We start from the raw sequence: 16,690 nt of genomic DNA, 5'->3' as shown, positions 1-16,690 counted from the left end.
GCATTACTGTAGATCGGGGTCTGCAAAAAGAGCTGCTTATGCTAAATGAAAGTCATCCCAATTTTCTAATATTATTAGTGTTGTAATAAGGACCGCGTCAGACAAGATTACTTTGGTGGGCACTCTATGCAAGATTACTGGCAGTAGTCACCTCAATGCAGGGTTGTCAGCAGTGATCACTTCATTGCACCAGGCCGGGTTGTGAGATGCAATGTAAAAAAGGATTTGTCAATTTGGAATCCCTTTACATGGGTAATACATAGCCGCCATATTTTCAATACCCCCGGCACAAAGGTAATAACATTAGTAATAAGTCTCCCCCAGTACCACATGGTTTATCACTTAAATATCCACTTAAAATATGCTTTGGAAATCCAACCATTTTTCTCCAAACTTAGGCTTAATAGGGCTGCAAATACACACATTTTCATTTCCGATGCACCCTTTACAGTTTTGATATACATATATTAATTAAGTCAAGCAAATGCTTAGAATTTAGTACACTAAACTGCTCACAGCAGAGCTACTTAAAGGTAGCTAGAGAGCTGCGAGTAGCTCATGAGCTACTCGTTGGAGAAGCCTACTGTAGATCCTTTAACGAGGATCTAAGTGTTTACTTCAAACGTGTTTTAAGCTGTAACTCATATAACCTTGGCACTACTTTACAAACAATTTGTATTGCTCTTCTATTCTGCTTCAGAGAAGTTTCTTCTTTGAACAAATCTTGAATTACTATTTGTTGGTTGAATAGTGCAACGGCATCTGCCACAGTGCCTAATCTGAAACATTCAATAAACGAGTCTGTTATATTCAATACTTGATTTAGTTCGATTTGTAGTGAGCTTCACTCATCTCATCACAAGGTCTAGTGATCTATTCCACTAGATGAATTGGAATGGTTATTAGCTTTATCCCAGGTCAATTAAGTACATACAGTACGTGGTTTATCTGTCATGCAAAACTGTTCCGAGTTCTATAATATTTATATTACTCAAGCAGTATATAGACCAATATTTGGAGTATAATTCAGTTTATTAATATTTCATAAATGTATAGAGCGTATTTTAACAGCTTTATAGTTAGCAGGCTATATCTACGTAGTGAGGTCTGTGATGCTGCTTAGTCTGACTTATTCCACGTGCAGCATTCTTTCTTTGTTGGCTTAACAGAACAGATGCATAATCGCTTATTCTAGAATCGATATCCAAGGTAACACTTATCGTAAGATTGTTAAAAAGCGCAGAGTATAATAGAGTACCTCTTTGGTACCTTGTTAACGGCGGAAGGAAATGGCATTTGACCATAATGTTTGCCTGGTGAACCTACTCTATATTCACGTGCTGTACATTATTGTGCAATGTAGCGGTTGCATTTGGAAAAGCATCTTGTTCGCGTAACGCAAATCTGTTTGAACGCTAATAGTTGGTGGCACCAGTATGACTCGAGATGAAGTACACATCTTGCTCACAATTCAACGCAGCTTATCTGCCATCTACAGATTCTCTGCCATTGATTTCTGAAGCAGATGATGGGATAGGAAAAATTGTGCCAAGTTGTGGAGAAGCACCAAAGATTCAACAGTTGCACCAAAGATTCAACAGTGTCATCATAAAAGAGCAACATAATGGTATCTTCAGAAAACCGATTCTGGTGGGCCAGTGAATTGCAGTGGCTCAGGTCCTGCGGACCTCGAGAAACAGCAGGTCCTATAGAATGACCTTGATACCCTAGTTTATTTTTTTCCTTACTTTGTTTCTGGGTAAGATCTACCTACAGTGTTACTGCTGCTATCCATGGGTGAACACACCCATGGATAGCATTGCAAGTGTCGCATTGCTGCATGCTGGGTTTGGAATTTATTAGGTGTGAACGCAATTGTCCATACTGAGTTGTGCCTTCAAAAATAGGGCTTAGCAAGTGGTTTTAGTGTTGAGCGCAACAAAATCTGCATGTCCCTGTATTTACCAGGTATCTTCCTCTTGGTAAATATTGGCAGGATCGACCTGCCAAAATGTATCTGGTAATGCAGATTTTATCACACGTGGTAATTACTGGGTGTGATAAAATCACTGTAACTTATAATTCCAATCCTCTGCAAAAAACTAGGTTAACCTAGGGTTTAGAATTGGATGAGGCACTCATAATTGAGACCTTGGTTTGTAACGTATGTCTCCCTCTAACTTTGCCAGGCTTGTGCACCTATCTCACGAAAGCTGTAAAAGGAGGAGCCAAGATGGTCATATAGCATGTGGCCTGTAGGTGCAGATTTGAGCACTTGAGAACCATAATAAGCTGTTAAATGAGCTTCACTCGAACAAGGGGGTCCCTGAACACAAGGTCGAAACAGCGGAAAAAGTTGGCACACCATTGAAACCTACTCTTGGGCACCTGCTGGAAGGATTAATTAATTTTCCAGTGGTGCACTTGTGTACACATACTACCAACTGAATATTTAAACTTATATATAGTGGTCCGAGCAGAAAGATGTGATTTCTGGCAAAGCTTTTTTTATGGTGATCCACCCACAGATAGGTATGATATGTCAGAAACTCCCACAAAGGACATGTATCCCACAGTGGTGGAGAATACACATTAGTTGTTAAAATACCCCTCACACACCAAAAGGGCCCTTGGTGTCATGCTTCAGCATAGGGGTCTTCCCGCCCCTGTACGGGACGGGGCGTGCTACGACCTACGTTTGCGTGGGAGCACTGATATTAATGAGACAACTATGTGTGATGCGAGGGTGTGAGAGGAAGGGTCAGGAGTGAATGGAAAAGTGAATTAAAAAATACCTGGCTCTGTGGTCTAGAGAAATTTATTATACCGTTTGAGCTGGTATTAGTAAAAAGGTGAAGGGGAGGAGGAATGGATGCCTCAATGAGCTGTGCCTCCTAAGTGTGTCGACATGTTTCGAAGCGTCCCCATGCTTCTTCTTCAGGACCTTAAGGATCCCTTCCTAAAACTCACTGTGATGTGTAAAAAAAGAGAGAAAATGTACCAGGAAGTAAGTAACCTCCTAGGGTAGGTAATGCCTAAATAGGTCTAGTATGGTCCATTAACCTAGAAAGAATAAACACAAAAGGGGAGGTAAAAGCCATATTCATGTAGCTAGATGATCAGTCCATCGTGAGCATTCAGTGATCTGAAAAAGAAGTGATATAGTAATCTCCTCTTAACGCTATTCATAACGATATCACGTGGTCTGTGGTGAAGATAATGGGTGAAAGTAGACACAGACATTAGACAAAACGCACAAATAACATAAAGCACACACTCTATTCAGAAAGGAACAGCGTTCCTATGATCCTAAAATCCCAAATCAATAGCTGTCCAGATAAGTGGGAAGGTGTCAAACATCTGCCTACTTGCTGTAAAGAGAATAAATGGCCTCATGAGTGGAAAAAAAGAAAAGGTATAATCCCAATGAGACACAGAACTTACGAGGAAGTAGCCCGAGTGGGGCATCACCTGGACTTAACGGCTATTCCGTACTTACAACTCCCAGGAACAATGTCCAGCCACGATATCCGCCCCGGTCGGCTCCGTAGGTAAGACTGAGCGGGTTGGCGGGTGTTTAAATGTAGGCTTCAATCAAGGTAAGCGCGCGAAAACCTGTGATTACACCCTTGCGCGGTTACCCGCTGACTCTGCAGTCAGAGAACCGGAACCGGAAGTGGACCGGCCGGGTCAAAGGCGTGTGAAGAGGGCGATATTGGTGATTTAATAAAGTATTTACGAGACAAACACTGATGTGACACTAGATGAATGGTGGGGGAAACCGCGGAAAATAATCCTATTGGTGATATAAAGAAACAATATATTTCCGCATCGGTGAGAAAAATTATCGCCAATAAAAATAGAAATAGAGTGACACAAACCAAGGTTCCAATGAATCAGGTCTGGGCGTAGTCATTCGCCAAAAAACTAAGAGAGAATACTATTGGAGGGTGTATTGGAGGAAAACAACACCCGCTGTAACCAATGGCAGCGAGCATCAACCTTGGTTACAGTAAACCAGGTATGGGCACAATCATACTCGAAAATATCGGAAAGATGATTGCAATAGGGGGGGGGGGGGTTAATAGTAGAATCATTGAAGAAAACAACCAAAGTATAGTTATGTTGTGGCAAAAAAACACACATGGGAGACAGTCATCAGAGAGGCAGTCTCTAAAGAGGGATGGCTGCACAAACAAAGTCCTCACTGTTACATGAATTGTCAATTGTTGAAAATCACAAATGGAATTGATTCCATGGTATTTCGTCATTGAGCCGACAGATATGGGTTCCAAGACGGAACACCCAACGTTGTTCTTTTTCAAGAAGGCCATTTTCTCCGTCCAGTTGTTCGATCACTGTCCACTGTAAATCATCAATACCATGTCTGCTAGATATGTAGTGACTGGACATCTTAGTGGTACTCCTACCACATCTGACATTACTTCGATGTTCTCCGACACGTATCTTGACTGGTCTAGTTGTCATCCCCACGTATTCAAGACCACATGGGCAGGTGATTAGATAGACCACATTTTTGCTATTACAATTAGTAAAACTTCTCTGGTCCCACTCGTCACCATTCCTGAATTTGATGTGCCTGCTTCTTTTCGTGAGGTAGCATGTGCTACAGTTGCCGCATGGGTGATGTCCCTGTATCGGTGGTAGCATCCCTTCAATTACAGGTCTGGGTGTGTGCCTAGGTCTGGTACGGACAAGCATGTCTCTGAGATTTCTACCTCTTTTGTGTGCAAACATAGGTTTAGTGATATTAAGACCGCAACTATTCAGAAGTCGCCAATGTTTGTTCACTATCTTAGTGATTTTGTTGGAATGTGTGTTATAAGTAGTTACACATATGGATCTTTCTTCGGCCTGAGTGACCACTTTGTCTTCCAATAGGGCTTCTCTGTTGTTGTTCCTCGCCCTCTTAAGTGCTTTGTCAATGATTCTCTCGGGGTAGTTCCGTTTGATCAGTTTCTTGCGTAGTTCAGATGCTTGTTTTTTGAACTCGTGTGTTTCAGTACAATTTCTCCGTAGGCGAAGGAATTGCCCATACGGTAGATTCTGCCTCAAGTGGCGGGGTGGAAGCTATCGAACAGAAGTAAGCAGTTCTTCGCAGTAGCTTTGAAATGTGTGGTAGTTTTTAGTATGCCCTCCTCTGGATAGATATTGAGATCCAGAAAGACCAAATTATCACATGATACTGTATGTGTGAATTTAAGAAATTCGTTTTGTTGATTGAGCCACAGTATGAAGGCTTCAGTTGAATCAGTATCACCCTCCCATATGACCAGAACATCATCAATGTATCTTTTCCAGACCTTGATGTGTGAGAGGAAGGGGTTGATGGTGTGCAAGATTTTGTTAGCTTCTAGGTGGTGTACATAGAGGCCTGCCAGGCTCGGAGCGAAGGTACTCCCCATGCTGGTACCGTGTCTTTGTTCATATATTTGTTTGGCATACATAAAGAAGTTGCGGGTGAGTACCAAAGATACACATTCCATTACTACATTGCGAGGTGTTTGATAATCCCAAGGTGCGGAGAACAATACTTCCTCTATAATGAGCAGCGTTTCGTCATGCGGGAGGCTCGTATAAAGACTCTCTACATCGAGTCCCATAAGGAGATTCTTGGTAGGGTCAAAATCAATGTCCTGCAGCACTTGTAGGACATTCTTTGTATCTCGTAAATAGGTGCTTGTGGCTTGAACCAAGGGGCGAAGAAAAGCATCTGCGAACCTAGATAGTGGTTCCAAGATGGAGTTTACCCCGGAAACTATGGGTCTACCAGGAGGGGACCCAAGGTTTTTATGAATCTTCGGTATCGTATAGAAATACGGGACCCTAGGACTTTTATTGATCAGAAACTCAGCCTCTTTTTTGGAGATCCAGTTATTAGCTAGCGCCTCTTCCACCATTGTGGCGATTCTGATCCTGATAGATTCAGTAGGGTCTTCCTGAAGGATACCATAATTCCTACGATCATTAAGGAGTTTCCTACATTCGTTATCATAGTTGTCTGTAGTTTGTAACACAATCGCTCCCCCCTTGTCTGCGGGTTTGATTGTGATCTCCTGATTCATTGATAATTGGCGTATGGCCTCCTTTTCCTCCCTTGATGTATTCTGAAAGGTGTTGTCGTTCACTGTTGAGATACCTTGTATTTCCCCCATTACAGCTTTCTCAAAGGCAAGGATTTCCACAGGCAGTGTAGAATCTGGAGGGACAAAGGTAGATTTATTGCGCAAACCTGTGTCCTTTCTATTCCCCTCAGTGGTGGGTTGTTTTTTAAAGAACACTTTCAATTTCAGTTTGCGAATGAACTCCGTAATCTCAGTACAAGTCTTGAATTTATCAAAACGGTTTGTAGGTACAAAGCCTAGTCCTCTCTCAAGGACTTTGTTCTGTATTGGTGTCAGGGTCAGGTTGGTTAGGTTTACCCGTAGGTAAGACTGAGCGGGTGGGCGGGTGTTTAAATGTAGGCTTCAATCAAGGTAAGCGCGCGAAAACCTGTGATTACACCGTTGCGCGGTTACCCGCTGACTCTGCACTCTGGGCTTTGTACCTACAAACCGTTTTGATAAATTCAAGACTTGTACTGAGATTACGGAGTTCATGGCCTCTCTTTTGTTAGTTTAACCTGTGCTGCTTCTTCCCAGTGGAGCTTGAACCCCTGCCCACCCTTTGCCATGAGTATTGAGAGATGATATGAGGGCTGTAGGCCCGCATAATGGTTTAGAAGGCATTTTCTCTTGCCCAGTAGGGTTGGTTTATTCACTGTTGTGATTGTGCTGATTGGGGTGCAACAGTTGCTGAAAAACCACTCGAGCTATGTTTGCTATGTATTCTAAGTGGAAGTGATATGTACTGCACAGGGGGATTAGAAACTGTGAATGGTGGCATTATAATTTACAGGGATATCAAACATGCATGTAGTAATGGAAGAAAAAGTAGCACAGATATGATACTCCAAAAAATCAATGATTAGTTGTATTGGTAGAACGGTTGGTATTATCTTGCAATGTCAAAGACATAAGCATTGCAGTAAAATGGCACATGATCTAGTGACATGTATATATTCAAAGTAAAAAAAACTCTCCTGGCACTCCTCATTTACCTTTTCAGACAGAGTACTGGTATGGGAAAGTGCTGATGTATCTTTACTGATGCGTCACACTGTAATAGACTTCAGAGGAAGGTAAGATGGAGTGTCTGGAGCTTTACATGGATATTAGTAACCTAAATATACGCACCCACCATAGATAACAAAAGGTTCTTTGAAACCATTAGAAGTATACTGCTTAAAAACAAAGTGTTTGTGATAGACGATTTTAGTTATGTATTAGATCCTGAAATGGACAGTTCCAAGGGTACCAGTAAAACTCTGGACAAAGCATCAGCCAAATACACACACTAATGTAACAACTATATCTTAGCAAACAGAAATAAGAGGTTATTCCTTCTATTCTTGCAAAACAAACCTTGTTCCTGAATAGATTGCACCATTGTCAGTGCATTGAACAATGAAAGATTCAAGTAAGCTGTATCCTCTTTGGAGAAAAGGAGAACAGAGAGTTGTTTCTCACCCCTCACCACAACAACTTATGCCCACATAGATGATGAGTGTGAGGAGTAGGCAACCTTGTCAAAGAATCTGTAATCTAAGGCAAAGTATCATATTTAGATACAATACCAACCCTGGCCCCTAATTAAAAGTGGACACAATCAGCTGTTGGTATGCTACATTAAAATGTTACATATTCTAAACTAGTCTTACATAACTCTCGCATATCAGAATGATGTTAATTATCACTGTAATCCCACCAGTCATGAAATAAAGCAAGGTGAATATCAGAAATAACCCATTTTACATCATGCATTCCCACTCTCTCCATTACATTAGTGTTGTCCCTACCTAATATCTACATGTATGGTATAAGCCTCATGCTTATTGGCTGATATCAGTGCATAATATGAGCTGGTGGTTTCAGGTGCTCGGTGCTGGCACTTAATTAGCACTGGTGCTTGTGAAATTCTGCCACATGGTGGTACAGTCTGCCAAATTTTGGTATGAGAACAGCAACAGCTATTATTAATTTAATATATATTAGCAATCACAGATATATGCCACCCAAGCCATTCTTATAAATTTGGAGGCCTTGAATAGTATGAATAGTCAATCTTGTAGGAGTGTCGTGGTTATTAGTTGTGTTTGCAGTTTAATTGGCAGCAGTGGCAGGGGCAATGGATGGGGATAGCTGCTGTGTCCCCCTGATGAGGGCCCTGGCACTTACTGTGTTACAAATTAAGCACTGGCTGATTGGTTATTAGAATTCCTACCTGTTTATCATCCAAGCCGTGGCAGAACCCCCAGATACCTCTGGAATCCATTGAGTCTGCAATAACATAGCGATACTTCGGCATGTCCTTATAACAATCAGTCTTTGTCTCTGCCCTACTCAAATCCTTGAGACGCTGTATACCTTCTTCTCCAGTGATTTTTTATTCTGGAGAGTGGAGGGTGACCAGCACTGCACCTCAAATCATTGCTCCGGAACACTAGTATTAGTTCTGTAAAGGTTGCACATAGAAGGCAAGCAAATGTTGTCATTTTATTTCCTTCCAAGTCTGATTTGTTCAAGGATTGATGGCTTTGCAGCTGTAATCATTGCACATAATCCTGCACCTTCTCATAGCATGGAAAATTTCAGCTATTTTGTTACTGTGACTAGTGTCAATTCACAGCCCTGTCAATGTCTGAAAATAATACATTGATTACCTTGTTAACATTACCTTACAAAACATTATCTGTCTAGGCTGTAAGCCTTCCACCTCAGCAAGTGCCTCTGCTAATATCTTTGAGGTAAAAGCTGGACCATTGAGAATTGTACAGTGTCTTGTATCTATGCTGTTTGTGAATATAGTCATCATTGGAGCACTGCGTCATCTACACTATACTTTTGTTGATTGTTACACTTGATTGGAGTCAAAACATTAGAAAAGAAGCAAACTAAATCAGTCCTGTGTTTTGTCGTCTTTGTAATTATTTTTGGTGCATTGAAGTCTGAATAACTTTGGGTTCCTTCTAAGACACATAATAAGGTACTATATTTTAATGAGTCACACTGGAGAATTGTTATATCAATACGATCCACAAGTTCAATCTGATGGCATTGCACTGTGGATCTGTTGGTGCAGGACCATTGCACACACTTTCCATTCGATTCAACAGATAATACTGATGATTATCATGTGCTTGTTTGCCAATATGACCTTAATTCTCTGACCACCGAAGTGGGCTTTGTAGCTGTGGTTTACTTACCTGATTAGTGTACTGTACAAACAGAATATGTTTCTGCTGAGGAAAATGCAAGTTACTCACATGTAGCAATAGCTTTGCATCTTGAGGCTGTTCTTGATTTACATGAAGCATCCCACTTCTCCCTGTAAAGAGGCACATTAGCAAAGTATTTCTACATACTTACATTATACTTGTTTTGCAAAGTAAATCTCTTCTATGCCTCGTCAGGGGTAGTAATTGCTATATAAATGCAATTACAATACAATACAATATACTGTACTTTAGTCTACAGTCCATTGTTTGCGCCTGGAATCATCATCTGTGTCACTAAGAAAAACTCACTATGATATAGAGCGTAAGCCTATGATACTATAGTACGTAGTAACCATACTCCTTTTTTTTCTGCCGCTGGGTTCTGAAGTAAGATTGAGGGCTGAACGTGCATAGAGACTAAGGATGGAGGAAAGTGGACAATACAGAAGATCCAAATTGGGACTGATGTCAAGAAAACCAGAGAGAGGATGGGAGCATATGTATTAGAGTTTAGTGGCGAAATGTCAAGATTCATGAGAACTGGAGAATTGAAAAAGACATGTTGGTCTCATAGTGCTTCGATTATGTAAGGGTCAGAGCATGTATGTTCTGAAACCTGCTGTAATTCCTGGGTCTCATCTGAATCTCAAGGGAGGGGCTGATGGAAATCACACCCTTTAAATTCTGTCTTAAGTTTCACCATAAGTTGGCTTGAAAGACATACCGAAGGTTTACAGACTATGACTACCCAAGGACCATAAGTCTGAACGGTGTTGAGCTGTTCCAGGTAAAATTGTAAAACATGGAGTGAAACAGAGCTGGGTACACTACACCACTGCACCAGTGAAAGAATACTGTGGGGTTGTCAGAGGATGAGGGTTCTGACGTAGTCAAGGAACAGAAGATGCTCAAGGAGGATAGGGTGGGTCTGACGTCGAAGAGACAGCACCAATTGTAATATACATTAATACATTGGTACCAAATTAAATAGTCTTGGTGCAGAAACAGTATAGGCCTGCAATACCTCAGAAGTAAAGTCCTTCAAAGTCAACAGGACTGGATTCTGGGGCTCAAAAAGCTCATTTGAGGTGATTGAAAAGCAATTAGCAGTTGAGGGAAGAAAAAAGAAAAAGAAGTCTTTGTTAAAGGCATCTGAGTTATGAGTGATGACACCACACCTACATCTCATGTCATGCTTAGGATGGAAAGACCTTAAGAGCCAACTAGGGTTTCAAAATCTCACTCAATGTAGATACATTTACAATTGACAGGCGAAAGAAGCAAAAAGAACAAGCATTGACATAGCCAATAGGTCTCGCCTTTGGGACCTTATAACTGTTTAGCCATGCAACAGTTAATGTTGTTGCACCGAGGATATTGTGCTGCATAACTAAATACTTATAAGGTCCCAAAGGCGAGACCTATAGGCTATGTCAATGCTTGTTCTTTTTTCAAATTTGTGTGTATTTTTTCTCGACTCGCATCCACGGCCTATCGAAGGATTTTATCAGGCAAAGCACTGCTAATGGAACGCACCCTCTCCGTTTCTGCCCAAAGTGTCATTCTGAGTACCCTCACTCCAATCAACATTCTCTATGCAAAATATGCTTCTCGCCCGATCATCAAGAGGATACCTGTGAGGCCTGAAAATCATTCCACTCTAAAAAGACACTTCTGATGGATACATCTGCCAGTGGATTCCCCACCTTGTGAATATCCCCTGCGCCAGCAACATTCGGAAACTTTTGTAGCTCTCCACGCCGACGAGGACGACGTCACAGAAGCACGGCTCCGCACGCGGCTCCGCTGACGTCACTGGATCCTTAAGATGACCTCGTCGGCGTGATGACGTCAGTTCCCTTTTTTCCGCGCCGTCGACGCGAACGGTTTTTTGGGACTCTCCGTAGCTTTTACTAGTTACTTTGTGTTTCTACTGTGTTTTTGTTTTCATCTTGCTTCTTTCTCAAGATGTCGACAAAGAAGTCAGGGTTCAAGCCCTGTAGAGAGTGTGGTAAACACATGTCTATTACGGATCCACACGAGGATTGTGTCTGGTGCCTGTCGTCGGATCACGACGTCGAGGGGTGCTCTTGCTACCGCAAGATGAACCCAAAGGCCTTAAAGGAGAGAGAAGCAAAGCTATTTATAGCGAAAATTGGAAAGGAGAAGAGAGGTCGAAGGCGTTCAAGATCGAGGTCCAGGTCGAGGTCCAGATCGGGTTCGAAGTCGACGTCGGGTCACGCTTCTAAGTCGAAGAAGCATAAAAAGAAGAAGAGGCATGGCTCTCGACGCCGTTCAGATAAGGAGACGGCTCCGAGATTGACTTCACCAGCTCCTCGACGTCGTAAGGACTATGTTTCTCCCTCTCCTTCTGTGTCGAATCCGGCTTCACATGTTTGCCCGGCTTCACCTGCAGCTTCTCCAGAGCGTTCTCTGGCTCCATCACGGACGCATTCTCCGGCTTCGGTGGATGAGACTCCGACTCCTGATGAGTCGTCGATTCCATTGGCTCCACCGTCGGCGCCGATTGGCCCGAGTCTGGTAATGTATCAAACTGAGCCTTACCCCCCCTTTCCTGGCCCGGGACAAGACCCTTCGCATTATTTAAATGCTATGTATGGTGTCTTTTCAAGAGCAATGTACCCCTCTGGAGCACCTTCGGGTCCCATGGGTCATATGGCCTTTAATTTGGGGGTTCCTCAGGCTTATGCTCAGGCTCCATTTATGCCATTCTTTCCAGCGACGCCGTCTTGGCATTTCCCGGCGCCGAGGACATCGAAGCCGCTCCCTTCTTCTCCGGCTCCAGCTCGACCTCGTTCGACTCCGGCTGCGCCTCCGGATCCGTGTTTGACGCCGGCTGTGGCTCCGTCGGAGTCGTGTACGGCGCCACCAACGCCGGTACTGAGCATTAGATCCAGGCGAGAGGCACAGAGAATTTTGGAGGAGCAGAGATATCAAGTAGAAGAAATGGAAGAGGGTGAGCTCATAGTCAGATGACTTGTTTGAGGAACTAAAAGAGGCAAGTGGCCTTGATTTGTCCCCGGAATGGGAGCTTTCTCCTCCTATTGATGCTCCCTCTAAGGATGTGGCTCCTTACCACACTGTCATAAGGAAAGCAGCGGAGCTCTTGGACTTGCAGCTTCCAACGGCTGAATTTAAACCCAACATCCTGACTGAGGTTCTTCATTCTCCCTCCACTGTGGTAGAGCCTTTGCTTCCTTTTAATGATGCCATTACTGAGCCTGTCATGGAAGTGTGGCGTAAGCCCTTTTCGGCTCCGGCAGTATCTAAATCTGTTGCTAGGAGATACAGGGCGGCTCCAGGAGATCCGGACTTTCTTACATCCTATCCTTCTCCTGAAAGTCTGGTGGTTCAAGCTGCCTGTTCAAAGAAGTCTTCTGGGGCTTTTCCACAAGTTCCTAGTGATACGGAGTCGAAAAAGCTTGATCAGTCAGCCAAGAAAGTGTTCTCCTCCGCGAGTATGGCCTTAAAGTCCACAAATGCCACCTGTCTTTTGGGCCGTTATATCCACGCTCTTATGGATTTTGCTAAACAGCTGGCTCCTAAGTTGTCTGAGGAGGACAGGCAGAATTTTAATGAAGTCCTGTCGGACACTCAGGCCGCTGCACGACAGGTAATTCAGAGTGGTTTGGACACTGCGGACTCTGTAGCCAGGATCATGGGCTCCTCGGTCACCACAAGGAGAAGTGCTTCGCTTAAATCTTCAGAGTTCTCTCCTGATGTGCAGGCAACACTTCTGGACCTGCCCGTTGATGGTTCTGGGCTGTTCGGAAAGAAAGCTGATGCAGCCTTGGAAAGGTTCAAGGACAGCAAAGCCACGGCTAAGTCTCTGGGCCTGCAAGCACAGCCTAGAGGTTCCTCTTACTGGAGGTACAGAAGTTTTGGGAGGTCGTCCTTTCGGACCTACAGGCAGCCTCAGCAGCAGCAAAATACCCTGTATAAGAACTACAGGGGCAGGAACAGAGGTCGTGCTCGAGGTCGTCAGCTCTCCTCCTCCTCCTCCTCCTCTATCTCCCTCCCTCCTACCACTGCAAAGCAGTCCTAGACCCACCATTCTGGATCATGTTGGTCCTGTGGGGGTCGGCTTACCCATTTTCTACGAGATTGGGAATTGGTCACTACAGACCTTTGGGTTCTAAATCTTGTAAAAAATGGGTATGCTCTTCCCTTTCGGGAATTCCCTCCAAATTATCCTCCTTGCCAAGGTGCTTGCTCGGAGGACCACCTTCTCCTGCAGGAGGAAGTTCTTACATTGCTGAAAAAAGGTGCGATAGAGGTGGTTCCAGAGCAGGAAAGGGGTCAGGTATGCTACTCCCGGTATTTCCTGATACCCAAGAAGGATGGCAGGCTACCTCCAATCATGGATCTCAGGATCTTGAACCTTTTTCTGAAACAGGAGAAGTTCAAGATGCTTACCTTTGCGCAGGGTCTTCAAGCGCTGCAACAGGAGTACTGGATGGTGTCGATCGACTTGCAAGATGCGTATTTCCACATCCCTATCCTGAAGTCGCACAGGAACTATCTCAGTTTTACGGTGGGGTCGCAACATTATCAGTTTGCGGTTCTCCCGTTTGGTCTTACTACTGCACCTCGAGTCTTCACCAAGGTGATGGCAGTGGTGGCAGCCCTTCTCAGAAGGTTGGGGATTCCGTTTTTCCCCTATCTGGACGACTGGCTGATCAAAGCGGAGTCGCCAGAGAAGGTGCTTCATCATCTGCAGGTTACAACTCAGCTGTTGAACAAATTGGGTTTCTCGATAAACGTGCCCAAATCTTACCTGGTGCCCTCTCAGCACAACCTATTCATAGGGGCGGTACTGGACACTACTGTGTGTCGAGCATTCCCACCTCCACAAAGGATTCTCGACATACAGGAAATGATTCCTTTGTTTTACAATGGAGCGGTTGTTCCAGTCCTGAAGGTCCTTCGTCTGCTCGGTCTGTTTGCTTCCTGCATTCTGTTGGTCAACCATGCACGCTGGCACATGAGGGCGCTCCAGTGGTTCCTCCGCAGGCAGTGGTATCAGCTCAACAGAGATCTCAGGGAGTCTGTGAGGATCTCCAGAGAAGCTGCAGCGGATCTGTCTTGGTGGAGCGTGGAGGGCAATCTGTCTCAAGGAAAGCCTTTCCATCTACCTCCATCGGTGGCCACAGGGATAATGGATGCATCCACTTTAGGGTGGGGTGCGCATCTGGGGGATCTGGAGATCAAGGGTCTTTGGTCTCGAGAGGAAAGGTTGCTTCACATCAACCTTTTGGAGTTGTGGGCGATACGTTTGGCACTCAAGGCCTTCCTTCCTTCCCTTCGCGGTCAGTCGGTTCAAGTCCTGACGGACAACACTACAGCGATGTGGTATGTCAACAAGCAGGGAGGAGTCGGGTCGCATTGTCTCTGCGTCTCTGGTCCTGGGTTCAGGATCATCAGATTTGTCTGATGGCAAATCATCAGGCCGGAGTTCTGAACGTGCGTGCAGACAGTCTCAGTCGGCAGTTCTCTGCCGACCACGAGTGATGGCTCCATCCAGAGGTGGTTTGTCACGTCTTTCAGACGTGGGGAACTCCTCGGGTGGATCGGTTTGCCACTCATGAGAACGCTCACTGCCCGTCATTCCGCAGTCTCCAGTATCCGATGCAGGGAGCTTTGGGGTACGCGTTTCAGTTGAGATGCGACTCACATCTCCTTTAAAGCGTTACCTCCCATACCCTTTATTCCTCGGGTTCTGAGAACGATTCGCCAAGACCGGACCCAAGTCATATTGATTGCCCCGGATTGGCCAAGAAGGGTGTGGTACACTGATCTTCTCCACCTCTCCTCATGCCCTCCGCTCTGTCTCCCTCTCAGGGCAGACCTCTTCTCGCAGTCGCAGGGGCAAGTTTTACACCCCCACCTTCAGAGCTTACACCTTCATGCCTGGAGATTGAACGGGGCAACCTGAATTCTTTTTCTCTCCTGCCTGACGTGGTGGACGTGATTTTGTCTGCCAGGTGTCACTCCACCAAGTCTATCTATTCGTATAGGTGGTCCAAATTTGTCCATTGGTGTGGGGAGAAGTCTAATGACCCTTTGAGGGCTCGTTTATCCAACATCCTTCAGTTTGCTCACTCTCTTGCTCAGCACGGCTTTGCTGTAGCTACTGTGAAGGTTTATTTATCGACTTTGTCGGCATTCCTTTGCTTGCCGGATCAGCAGTCTTTGTTTAAAGCACCTATTGTGTTACGGTTCATCAAGGGCCTTACCAACAAATTCCCGCCTACTTCCTTTATTGTGCCTCAATGGGACTTAAATCTTGTCTTAACTTACTTGATGGGTTCTCCCTTTGAACCTTTGCACAAGTGTCCATTGAGACTATTGTCTTTTAAAACAGTTTTTCTCATTGCCATTACCTCGGCAAGGAGGGTAAGTGAGCTTCAAGCTCCGAGTTCGAAACCCCCGTTCTTGACCATTCATGCTGAAAGAATAGTACTCAGGACCAGGGCTGCTTTTCTGCCTAAGGTGGTAACTCCTTTCCATCTGGGGCAGTCCATTACCCTTCCTACCTTCTATCCTCCCCCCTCACCCTTCCAAGGAGGAGGAGCGGCTTCACCGCTAGGACCCCAAAAGGGCAGTGAGTTTTTACCTCAACAGAACTAAAGACTTTCGAGTGGATGACCAGCTCTTCGTGGGCTTCATTGGCTGCAGGAAAGGCAGAGCGGTGCACAAGCGCACCCTTTCCAGATGGATTATCTTGTGCATCAAGATCTGTTACTCTTTGGCCGGTAAGGAACCTCCAGAGGGTATAAGGGCTCATTCTACCAGGGCAAAATCTTCTACATCTGCCTTATCTAGAGGTGTTCCTGTGGAGGACATTTGTAGAGCGGCAACTTGGGCCTCCCTCCACACTTTCGCGAAGCATTACTGCTTGGATTCCGAGGTGAAGAAGGACGGACACTTTCCTCATTCTGTTCTTCAGGACTTTTTGGTATTAAAGGGTGGACACCCTCCTCCGGGATTGGGGACTGCTGTGGGAATCTATTCACAAGGTGAGGAATCCACTGGCAGATGTATCCATCAGAAGAACAATTTACTTACCTCCGGTAACGCTTTTTCTGGTGGATACAGTATCTGCCTGTGGATTCCTCACTGACCCACCCACCTCCCCGTTGTCCACCTTTGTAAACTTACAGTAGAATTAATGTGTCAAATTTTACTTTTTACTGTCAAAGGAAGTGTGTTATTTCTTTTGCTTTCCTGCATTGTCTTCACACTGTGTGTGTTGGTTTCTATATTATGTACTGTGTATATTGTATATGTATTGTTGTCGGTCCGTCCGTGTGCCTCGAAGGCACGGAAAAA

The 16,690-nt window shown here is 44.5% G+C and overlaps 1 protein-coding gene across 4 annotated transcripts in view; it reads left to right on the top strand.

The window, feature by feature from the left end:
- The window catches only part of AGGF1 (angiogenic factor with G-patch and FHA domains 1), a 499,672-nt gene that overhangs the window by 256,145 nt on the left and 226,837 nt on the right, over positions 1-16,690 (top strand). The gene's annotated exons all lie outside the window — the stretch shown is intronic.

This window comes from Triturus cristatus, chromosome 2_1 (genome assembly GCF_964204655.1).
Source record: "Triturus cristatus chromosome 2_1, aTriCri1.1, whole genome shotgun sequence".
NCBI classification, from domain to species: Eukaryota; Metazoa; Chordata; class Amphibia; order Caudata; family Salamandridae; genus Triturus; species Triturus cristatus.
Note: the sequence above shows the minus strand (reverse complement) of the source record. Positions and strands in the feature narration are given on the sequence as shown.